This window comes from Phocoena sinus, chromosome 18 (genome assembly GCF_008692025.1).
Source record: "Phocoena sinus isolate mPhoSin1 chromosome 18, mPhoSin1.pri, whole genome shotgun sequence".
NCBI lineage: Eukaryota > Metazoa > Chordata > Mammalia > Artiodactyla > Phocoenidae > Phocoena > Phocoena sinus.
The window spans coordinates 23,345,386-23,357,907 of record NC_045780.1 but is presented as its reverse complement, the minus strand read 5'-3'; the positions used below and the strand labels follow the sequence as shown (position 1 = coordinate 23,357,907).

At 43.8% G+C, this 12,522-nt stretch overlaps 1 protein-coding gene across 7 annotated transcripts in view; it reads right to left on the bottom strand.

Moving 5' to 3' along the window:
• ENOX1 (ecto-NOX disulfide-thiol exchanger 1) overlaps nt 1–12,522 on the bottom strand; it is a 622,833-nt gene that overhangs the window by 236,223 nt on the left and 374,088 nt on the right. The window lies entirely within an intron of this gene.

The following is a 12,522-nucleotide window of genomic DNA, read 5'->3' as shown; positions in this document are numbered from 1 at the left end:
CTCCTTCCGCATCCTGACCGACCCTGGTGCCTCCCCCTCTGCCCACCCACCTCCCAGGCTGGCACGCATACTCTCTCCTCTTAGGAACTGTGAGCGACACACTATATCTTCAATGGCAGCCTTCTCCCGATCTCTTGGCTTCACCATACCTGAATACTACTAAAATCTACATTTTAAAATGCACACATACAAATTTGTTGAATGACTCATACAAGTGAAGTCCACTGCATCTTCAAGGAACACGATATATAATCACCACCGGGAGTTATGGTGTCCTTGGACTCACGATAAATAAAATAACTGTACCATTTTAAAGATATGTGGGTAATTTGGCCCTCATCTTGGCTCTGAGATTAATCCATGGATTGACTGTTTTTGTGGTTATTATTGCTGGTGTCTATTCGACCTTCAAAGCTTTTTTTTGGATCTAGGGACCATCAATGCAAGGGAGCAGCCCTGCCACGTTCTTTCTGCCACAGACACAAATAATTAACACTGGATACCAAATGCCAATAAACTGTCAAAACACATACAAACTTATTCTCTTTAAATATAAGGAAATAATTAGTCCTGCCCATACTTTCCTAAATTACACTGAGCTCTAAAAGTGATGAGGACACATTTCTACAGCTGAAGCACTCTGAATTTTGCCAACACATGAGGACAAAGCTGTTTTCTTTTTGTTTTATTCCAAGAAAATATAGTTCATGTTGTCCCAGGGCCCAATGCTCGATGGCTCCACGTTCTCTGCTGGAACACACCTCGGGCAGGGCTAAGCCTGGGCCTGCAGGCATGGCAGCCATGGAAACTGATCCTGGGAAACTGACCTCTGATACACCCTCCCAGTAAGCGCTGGGGAATCTGCTGGGTGTTATCTTCCTTACCCACCTAATAAGGAGGAGAGCCCGAGGCTGGAATCTTCAGCACAGTAGGGACGGGCCAGAAAGATGGAAAGACATCCGCAGGAATGGCCAGGGGAGCTTCTGGAATGAACTGGAGGGAACCTCAACCCCGTCAGTTGCTGTCTTTGGCAGGAGAGCCCTCTCTGGGATTTGACAGCCTGGGAAGCTTGACTCTCTAAGGGGGAGACAGCCACGGAGCCTCACACCCCATGCAGCTGTCTGCGTGCAAATTCACACCTCCTGTACTTGCATTACACAGCTCTTTCCAACTGTGGTCCCCCTGCAGACAACTGCATACTCCCTAACAGAAACGCTACCTGACCCTGCTTAAGGTATTAATCATCATAACAGAGTAATCTGCAGAAATCTTCAGAAGGGTCATAAAACCCTGCTCATGTGCTTTGAAAACATGTTTGCCAAATAAACGCGAGGATTAAGAATTTACATCAGAGGAGTCCGGAGCACCCTCTCTGGTCCATCGGCTTTCCTTTCCCACTGGTGGCGCACTCAGCCCCCTACCCGTCCTCACGGACGGCTCCTCCCCTGTGATCCCTGCTCTTCCCTCTCTTGTCTGTGCATCCTTCCTTCCAGCTTCACATCCTGGCCCCCTCCTCGGAGAAACCTTACAAGATCAACTCTTAACAACTGCTTGATCCCTCCAGCTCCAGAGCTCCTCCAGGGTGATATGTTCCTCCAGCATGATATCCAGGGATTTAATGTGACTCATGAAACCATCGTTTTAAATGTTGAATAGCTGTGTTTACTTTAAGCTACGTGAAATGGATGCTCTTAAAAATAGTCAAATATCGGCAGCTTCACATAGTTCAACTTAACGTGTATCAGGAAAAAACTGTATCAGAAGAAAACCATGTGATTTTGCAGATATTATTACTTAGGGAGAAGCTTAAACAGATACTTTTTGGAGTCGTATATAAACAAAAACGTAAATAAGTGCTCTCATGATAAAGACACGGCAAAAATTGTTAAGCTGGTATCCGCCAGCAAACTGAGGAACAAATGCATTTCGACAACCAGTGTTCCATATGCCCCTCTGGCCATTTCACACGCCCGATTTTTGTGTGTGTATATGGTTATTTTCTTTGTGTGTCTCTGTTTGTATTTTCTCTCCAACTAGTTTCCCAGGTACGTAAAGGCAGAGAGCAATTTGAATGATCAACCTCTCAGCACAGTCTTCTGCTTCTCCACAGCAGACCGACCTATGAGCAGGATCTGCCTGGTCACTTACGATGATGCCATCTCACCAGGAAACACCGTTTGTTTTCCCTCTTATTATTCTAAAGCTAGAAACTGATGGGCCGTGCTGTTCTGGCCAGGAAGCCTGAGACCTGGAACAATTTACAACTCAGGACTCTTAGGAGCACTGCTTGTTAGAAACCGCCAAGAAGTGTCAAGAGGCAGCGTGGTCTGTTGGACAGAACACAGCTGACCATGTGGACTCTCTGTTTAGCGCTACAATATGCATGGTCCCCTCCGCTTCCCAGTCCCAACAGACAGGGCCACAAGCAGGTGGGAGAGGACAGACTACGGGAAGCCACCTCCTCCTGTGACATTCTCCTGGCCCCTGACCTTTCTGCCCAGCTACTAAGCACTGCAACCAGCATCGGTTTCGGTTAAATACTGTCCTTTAAAAAATGAAGCCTGCATTTGCAGCAACATGGATGGACCTAGGGATTGTCGTACTGAGTAAGCCAGGCAGAGAAAGACAAAATATCATATGATATCGCTTATATGTGGGTACAAATGAACTTATTTACAAAACAGAAATAGAGTCATAGATGTAGAAAACAAACTTATGGTTACCAAGGGGGAAAGTGGGGGAGGGATTGGGAGATTGGGATTGACATATACACACTACTATATATAAAGCAGATAACTAATAAGGACCTACTGTACAGCACAGGGAACTCTACTGAGTACTCTGTCATGGCCTATACGGGAAAAGAATCTTAAAAAGAGTGGATATATGTATATGAATAACTGATTCACTTTGCTGTAGACTTGAAACTAACACAACATTGTAGATCAACTATACTCCAATAAAAATTTTTTAAAAAATGATGCCTGGGTGTTTTGAAATGTGTGGGGAGAATTATGACTCACATACTTTAAAACATGAACTAATGTCACTCGTACATTATTCATTTCATTTCTCTTTTAAACACGTACAAAATATTATGTGCAGTTGGCATTTTGAAAGCTCTTGTAACTTAGCTTTTATATTAAATCCAGTGTTTAAGAAAAGAAAATTCTGCCTACTAACCTGTCTTTACAACCATGCACAGCACAGAATGATGTGTCTCTACAGTACCTAGGAGGTCAGTCACTAGATGTCACAATCGGTAATATTAAAGAGAAAATGTTATTGTAGAAATGCGTGGTGAGGAGACAGAAGAGATGTTATTTTCTTCTGGGGTGCCAGGGAAGTACCGCAGACAAGAAAAATATAGGCTGAGTCACGAAGGATAAAAAATACCTCAATAGGAAGAGAGAGAGGGAAAGTAAGCAGGCAGCTCAGGAAGGGTAAGGTAAATGCTGATGTGTGAAATCAGAGTGGGAGAGGGCACTGAAAGGACAAAGTTGCCCCTCTCTTCACTACTGCACACTGAAGTGAAATCATTCAGATTACATTGGTCTCTGTATCCATATAATGACAGAGGTAGTTTTTATTCTCTAAGATGTTGCTTTGAGGAAAATGTCAAGGGATTTGAATGCATGCTTCCTAAGTAAAACATTTTCCTACATAAAGATGCTAGCTTATCAACTAGAAAACTAAAGTGAGGTGTTTTCTTTTTTAATATAAAAGATAGACTGAAAAGATTAAGAAAGTCTTGACAATATAAACATGCATTTACTCCCCAACTCATGCAATACTAAAACTAGGGTTTTACTGCTCAAAAGCGTAAAAGAGATCATTTTAGTAGAAAGAAAATAATGCACATTTTGTGTGTGTGTGTGTGTGTGTGTGTGTGTGTGTGTTACGCGGGCCTATCACTTTTGTGGCCTCTCCCGTTGCGGAACACAGGCTCCGGACGCGCAGGCTCAGCGGCCATGGCTCACGGGTCCAGCCGCTCCGCGGCATGTGGGATCTTCCCGGACCGGGGCACGAACCCGTGTCCCCTGCATCGGCAGGCGGACTCTCAACCACTGCGCCACCAGGGAAGCCCAATAATGCACATTCTTTATAGCACAGAGAGTAATCTCAGAATTCATTAACCAAGAGACTGAAAAAATACACACTATATTATAGATTTTAAGAGAGTTTTAAATAAAGTCATGGAGAGCAGATTCCCAATGGTTTAATTAAACTAGGTTAAGAGTGGCAGGAGTCTGTTCTCAAACTTTGAGGCCAGGGAAGAACTATATAATAGCCTTAATATTGACTAGCTGCAAATAAAGTCAATAACAACATGAAGATGACTGGACTCTTAGAAGAAACTTACTATACCAGCCTGGATTCCATAATAGGGAGGATAGAGAACATTTATTCTAATCAGATCTACACCACTGACTCAGGAAAAACATTGTAAAACACCAGCAAAAAGATAAGTATAATATGAACGCAGAGATGTCAGCTCTACTTTAAAAGAGATTCTGAAAAATAAGATTCTGATCACATAACTATACAGTCATAATCTGAGTGAAAGAAAAGGGGATGCCATTATAGAATTCACCATGTCTTTACAAGACCTCTGACAAATTCTGATTCTACAAGGATGAGAAGTAAATGGCAGCAATGACACAAAGTAGAGACAATCATACAAGCATCAGAAGATCCCTTAGGAGAACACTGGAGAGGCCTAAATCCAGAAGGACTGGGGTTGAACATTTTGAGAAACAACCAAAGGTAGTACACAGAATATGTTTCAAAACATCTGAAGAGGAGGAACAAGGAAAAATTGAAATATTTGGGGGGAAGGTCATTAACGATAAACAACAAAGACCACAGAATTGTTCAATTGCCCTGTTGTGAGTTTCCCTCTGCAAAGCAGAATAATCCACACGTGCAAGGAAAATAATTCATAAGTTGGGAAGTTATAATAAACAATGCAAGCATGGAATGACAGCCTGAGGTGGTGGTGGGAGAGGGGAGAGGAAGGGCACTAGGTGAGCCTCAGATATTCTCCATATGATCCTGCAATCCCACTCCTGGGCATATACCCAGAGAAAAACATGGCCCAAAACGATGCATGCACCCCAATGTTTATTGCAGTGCTGTTTACAACAGCTAAGACATGGAAGCATCCTAAATGTCCATTGGCAGATGAATGTATAAAGAAGATGTGGTACACACACACACACACACACACACACACACACACACACACAAATGGAATATTACTCAGCCATTAAAAAGAATGAAATAATGCCATTTGCAGCAACATGGATTGAACTAGAGATTGTCATACTGAGTGAAGTAAGTCAGACAGAGAAAGAGAAATATAGTATGATATCACTTATATGAGGAATCTAAAAAAAAATATATATATAATACAAGAGAACTTATTTGCAAAACAGAAACAGACTCATAGACTTAGAGAATGAACTTATGGTTACCAGGAGGGAAGGGTCAGGGCGCGGGATGGTTAGGGAGTTTGGGATTGACATGTACACACGGCTATATTTAAAATGGATAACAGTCAAGGACCTACTGTATAGCACTGGGAACTCTGCTCAGTATTCTGTAACAACTTAACTGGGAAAAGAATATGAAAAAGAATAGATACATGTATAGGTATAACTGAATCACTTTGTTGTACACCTGAAACTAACACAACACTGTTAATCAACTATGCTCCAATATAAAATAAAAAGTTAAAACAAAAAAAAAAGAAGCAAGTGTGAGATTCAATACTGGGAGGAGAGCGGCCAAGATGGCAGAGTAGGAAGGCCCCGAGCTCACCTCTTCTCACCAGCACACCAAAATTACAACTATTTACAGAGCAACTATTGATGAGAAAGACCAGAAGACTGCCAGAAGAGACCTTCTCCAACTGAAGATATAAGGGAGGAACCACAAGACAGGTAGGGGGAGCAGAGATGCAGCAAAGGCAAGACCCGTATCCCACAAACTGGAGGATAATTACAACTGCAGAGGTTCTCCCCAAGGAGCGAGGGGTCCGAGTCCCACATTCTGTTCCCCAGCCCAGGGGGGCCTGCACTGGGAGGATAAGCCCCCAGAATGTTTGGCTTTGAAAGGCTAGCAGGGCTTACTTTTGGGAGAGCCAGAGGTCTGTGGGAAACAGACACTCTGGTCAGACCCACCTGTTGATCTTGGAGAGCCTCCCAGAGAGGCAAAAGGCAACTGGAACTCATCCTGTGGATACAGACACTGGTGGCAGCCATTTCTGGGAGCTCGTTCCACCACGAGGACTCTGATGCTGGCAAGTACCATTTTGGAATCCTCCCTCTAGCTTTTTAGCTTCAGGATCCAGTCCTGCCCCCACACAATAGCCTGTAGGCGCCAATACTAGGATGCCTCAGGCCACGCAGCAGCTGGGAAGGGACACAGCTCCGTCCACCAGCAGACAGCTGCCTACAGATCCCCTGAGCCCACAGCTACCCCAGGACCTGGCCTTATCTGCCAGAGCGCTCAGGACCTGGTGCTACCCACCCGGGCACTAGCCCCAGGAACACCAGCAACCTGCAGTCAAAGATCCCGAGACCCAGCTCCACTCACCAGTGGGCCAGCAATAGCCCAGGGACCAGCCTCAATCCCCAGTGGGCAGGCGCCAGCCCCAGGAACCCCTGCGCCCCAGCCCCGCCCACCAGCAGGCCGACGTCAGTTCTGAGACACCTTGGACCCCTCATCCAGCCACCCTAGGACCCAGCCCCCCTCACTAACAGACCAACACCAACTATGGGACAGCCAGACTCTGCAGCCAGCTGTGTCAGAAACCGATCCCACCAACCAGCAGGCTGATACTAGATCTGGGATCCTTGGTCCCAGAACTACCCACCCTAGAACCTAGCTCTGCCCGCCGGTGGGCTAGCAGCCTCCACACAAGGCAGGGCCTGGCAACCAACAGGGCTGGGAAGCCAGCCTGCCAGACTGCCCATGGTAGTCAGCCCACCACAACAGAAGGACCCATGAAGCCCACTTCAGGGGCACCCCTAAAGCATACAGACAGCTCTGGTGACCAGCAGGAATTGCACTGCCAGGATGCCTAAGACGTCTCCTACCAAAGGCCACTTCCCCGAGGTTGGGAGATATAACTAACCTTACAAACACAAAGAAATAAAACTGGTAAATTAGGTAAAATGAGGTGACAAAGGAATATGTTCCAAACAAGAGAACAAGAGAAAACCCCAGAAGAACTGCGTGAAGAGGAGCAATCTACCCGATAAAGAGTTCAACGGTGTTCAGAGAACTCGGGAGAAGACTGGACGGACAGAGTGAGACGTCAGAAGCTTTTAACAAAGAGTGGAAAAATATAAAGAAGAACCGAACAGACATGAAGAATACAATAACTGAAATAAAAAATACACTAGAAGGAATCAACAGGAGATTTTAGAAGACACAGAGGAATGGATCAGCAAGCCAGAAGACAGAGTAGAGGAGATCACTGACTCTCAACGGAAGAAAGAATAAAAATAAAGCAGTACAGTTGAAGAGGCCTTTGGGATAACATCAAGTGTATTAACATTCGTATTATAGGGGTCCCAGAGGAGAAGAGAAAGAAAAAGGGGCAGAGAACATATCTGGAGACATAATATCTGAAAACTTCCCTAACCTAGGAAAGGAAACAGACATCCAGGTCCAGGGAGCAGAGTCCCAGACACGATCAACCCAAAGAGGACCAGACGAAGACATGTAATGAAAATGGCAAAAGTTAAAGTTAAGGAGATAATATTAAAAGCATCAAAAGAAGACCAACAGGGCTTCCCTGGTGGCGCAGTGGTTGAGGGTCCACCTGCCGATGCAGGGGACGTGGGTTCGCACCCCAGTCCAGGAGGATCCCACATGTCGCAGAGCGGCTGGGCCCAGGGGGCCGTGGCCGCTGATCCTGCGCGTCCGGAGCCTGTGCTCCGCAGCGGGAGAGGCCGCAACAGTGAGAGGCCCACGTACCACAAAAAAAAAAAAAAGAAGAGCAACAAGTTACATACAAGAAAACACCCATAAGGCTATCAGCTGACTCTTCAGCAGAAACTCTGCAGGCCAGAAGGGAGTGGCACCATATATTTAAAGCAATGAAAGGGGAAAACCTACAACCCAAAATACTCTACCTGGCAAGGCTTTCATTCAGATTTGATGGAGAGATCAGAAGTTTTACAGATAACAATATCTTGTAATGGCCTATAATGGAGGGGAGTAAAAATGCAGGATTGTTAAAATGTATTTGAATTTGTGAGATCAGCAGCTCAATCCTGAAACCAATGTAATATGATAGTAGGTTAAATGCTACCCACTTTACTCTCTTGCAAATCTGAGTTTGTAGCAAGTTTATCAGGTTGAGGTCATTTGACTTTGAGAACTTAGTGCAACTTTGAAACTACCCATAATGACTACTGGAATCCCAAGGAGTTGGTGTCACTTTTCAAATGATAACTTACTAGGTGTGTGACTAGGGCAAAAAGACAAAGGGTGAGAGTAATCTTCATGTATTAGGAGAAAAGCAGACGTATATGATAGACTAGATTAGTTAAGTAATACACCAAAAAAAAAAAAAAAAAAAATGGAATTAGGACCAGTGGGAGGGGATACAGCAAACCAGTTTCAGGTTCATTCACTCTTTTTCCCACTCACTCGGTGAATGTTTAGTTAACTCCTACTGTCTGTAGCACCATTTTAAGTTCTAGGCAAACAAAAACTCACTCCAAAGAGGGCTGGCCCAGATAGGTATGTCAGTATATAGGTACGCACATAGACAAAGGGGTACATTAATTAAAACACAGGTTTATATAAAGACCAGAGAGGAAGACTCAAATCAACTCTGCCGGTGGAAGTGAATTTTAGATTTTCTTGAAGGACGGATGAAGGTGAAAACTGGAATAAGAAGTGTTTCAGGCATTGACAACTCTATGAGCAAAGATGCTTAGCTGAAAAGTGCATGGTGTGGTATAGAAATGAGTGTTTTTAATCGCCTGGACTTTGTGGGGCAAATGGTGAAATGGTGGGGAATGATGCTGAAAACACAGGTGCGGGCCAAGCTAGGGACTTTGATCTCCATAGGCAATGAGGACCAAACAGAGTGTTTTAAATTGGGAGCGATAGGATCAAATTTGTAATTTAGAAACCTCCTCAGGGTAAACTAAGGGTCAGCTCACAGGGAGAGAAGCTTGGGGGAGGGTAGTTCTAAAGTAATTCCTAGAGCCCAGGCAAAATGGGGCAGTGGCAGTGGAGATGGAGAGAGGGAACAGACTGAGAGAAACTTTTGGAGACAGAGAGATAGGACTGGAGGAGCAGTCAGAATATACAGATGACGGTGCAAGAAGATTTAGTTCAAAAGGAGAACAATGTGAGCTTGCCACAGAGCAGTCAAATGCTTCCACTGCTGAACTTATATAATAGACAAAGCCACGCTTGTCCCCAGGCAGACACGTGCTTCTCTCAGTAGCCACAGAACTAGCCTCTGTGCCTGGCACACCGTGGTTCTCAGCCTTTGACGGACACCAGAGTCACCTGAGGAGGTTTTCACAAATGCCTATGCTGGTTTCCACCCTCAGATTTTTAAACAAACCCTAAGTAGATCTGATGTGAGGTCCAGGCATTTTAAAAAACAGCTCCAAAAGAGATTCTGATGTGCACCAGAATTTGACAGTCACGGGAGCAGAGAGTTGATAAATAACAGAATCATTAATGAAAAGAAGAAAGGGCGGGAGAGAAGGCTTCCGGCAGTTTCTGAAAGCAGCAGCTGGTTGACCTTCTACACTCAACAGTATAGTGTCGGCTGGCAAGTCTACAAGATGCCCTTTCAGATCTTCCAATTTCAAGGGTTCATGAACGTGCTGTTACAGAGTCCCTGGCTCTGACCCTTGCAGAGAGAGCACCGGCTCAGTGATTGCTGGCTTGACTGGCAGAATCTTTTCTCATATCTCTTCCATGATTAATGACCATCCTCTCTTACGGCAACCTGTTCTTTAACTTCATAACATTTTGTGTATTTGTTAATACATATTTTTCTCCATTTGTTTTCCTCTCAATGCCTGTCTCTTCTACTAGACTGAAGTTCCATACAGGCAGGCATTCTGTTTCTTTTGCTCACGATTGTGTGTCCGGCACCTACCTAGCCAAACACAGGTGCTCAGTGAATAAATGAGCAATGAGCCAGACTTTTCTCATGAAATGTTTAGGCCACACTGCAACGCTTTCAATATGCCTACAGATCTGTCAGGAGGGTATTATAGACAGAGGAAACAGTTTCAGAAGTATTAAAATCACAAACAGCTGCAGACAAGACATTTTTAGATTTTCTTCCACGAGAAAACACTTCAGCTCCTAAAACTTTGATGTTCTATAGGATACCTCCTTAAACAAAATAAGTCCAATTTTAAAATAGGGAATAAATAAAAGGGTGAAATAGGGACAGGTGTTTAACCTAAGAAATATAATTTAAGCCCTGGTCCTGTTCCTTATCTAGATCTAAAAAGTCATACCCTCAAAGTCTGATGAACCTGGGGCTTTCGTATCATTTATGTGTTAATCACCAGGTCTAACAATTAGGTACAGAACAATGGGAAAAATCCTGAAGTTCATACTAGCAGAGCAATTAAAGAAGTAGAAAAAGGCTAACTTCAAGAGCCAGAAATGTTAAAAATCTCTATACTAATTTTGATCAATGTGCTTCTATATGTTTGAACAGTAGTAACTGCCGACAATAGTTACCATGATATTTAACTAACTAATGACTTTTTTTTTTTTTTTTTTTTTGTGGTACGCATGCCCCTCACTGTTGTGGCCTCTCCCGTTGCGGAGCACAGGCTCCGGACGTGCAGGCTCAGCGGCCATGGCTCACGGGCCCAGCCGCTCCGCGGCATGTGGGATCCTCCCAGACCAGGGCACGAACCCGCGTCCCCTGAATCGGCAGGCGGACTCTCAACCGCTGTGCCACCAGGGAGGCCCCTCATGACTTTTTTTTAACATTTTACTACCTTGAGAGGTAATGTGATTTTTTTTTTTTTTTACATAAAAAAATTATTAAAACCAGAATTCTACTTTTCCTAAAATTTGCCAGGCACCAACTATATGCTACCATTTTCACATTTAAATTCTCATCTGATTCTCACAACCACTTTACAGATCAGGAAATAAAAAAATCAGAGTTACCTTAGATGTATGCCTAAAACTGGAATACTGTAAGAAGTGTTAATTACAATAAAAAATTCATTGAAGAATCATGTTAATCCAGGTGAAAATGTATATTATATTTATAAAAGCATATTTTTATTAATATGGTAAATTTAAACTTCAATCATTGGAATGATAGAATACTATGTTCTAATTAATGATATAATTTCACTTACTACAGAGAGAATAATATTGTTTCAACTGATGTTATCAAAAGGACATTAAGACCAGTGATAAGATTATATTGACAGCATGTGGCCTTTGACATGATACACTGAGAAGTGTGTATCGCCTCTGTGGTATCTTTGCCAAAATTGTATAACCTCAATTTAGTTGTAAGAGAACATCAGACAAACCCAAATCAAGACATCTAAGCAGTACTCTTCAAAAATGTCACAATTGACAGAGTAATGGCATGGTTTGGGAGCAGAGACGACGCTTGGGAGGAGAATGACTCACCTCATCATGAAACAATGGCTGCGGAAATTCCAGCCCACAAAGCCTCATACCAAACCCTCTAGCCAAAGCCATGTGGCTGACAGGGTCTTGGTGCTTCGGCTGGGTATCAGGCCTGAGCTTCTGAGGTGGGAGAGCCAAGTTAATGACACTGGTCCACCAGAGAACTCCCAACCCCACGTAATATCAAACGGCAAAAGCTCTCCCAGAGATCTCCATCTCAACGCTAAGACTCAGCTCCACTCAACGACCAGCAAGCTACAGAGCTGGACACCCTATGCCAAACAACTAGCAAGACAGGAACACAACCCCACCCATTAGCAGAGAGGCTGCCTAATATCATAATAAGTTAACAGACACCCCAAAACACACCACCGGACGCAGTCCTGCCCACCAGAAAGACAAGATCCAGCCTCATCCACCAGAACACAGGCACCAGTCCCCTCCACCAGGAAGCCTACAAAACCCACTAAACCAACCTTACCCACTGGGGGCAGACACCAAAAACAACGGGAACTACAAACCTGCAGCCTGGAAAAGGAGATCGCAAACACAGTAAGTTAAGCAAAATGAGAAGACAGAGAAATACACAGCAGATGAAGGAGCAAGGTAAAAACCCACGAGACTAAACAAATGAAGAGGGGCAGTCTACCTCAAAAAGAATTCAGAGTAACGATAGTAAAGATGATCCAAAATCTTGGAAATAGAGTGGAGAAAATACAAGAAATGTTTAACAAGGAACTAGAAGAAGTAAAGAGCAAACAAAAAATGATGAACAGCAAAATAAATGAAATGAAAAATTCTCTGGAAGGAATCAATAGCAGAATAGCTGAGGCAGACGAATGAATAAGTGAGCTG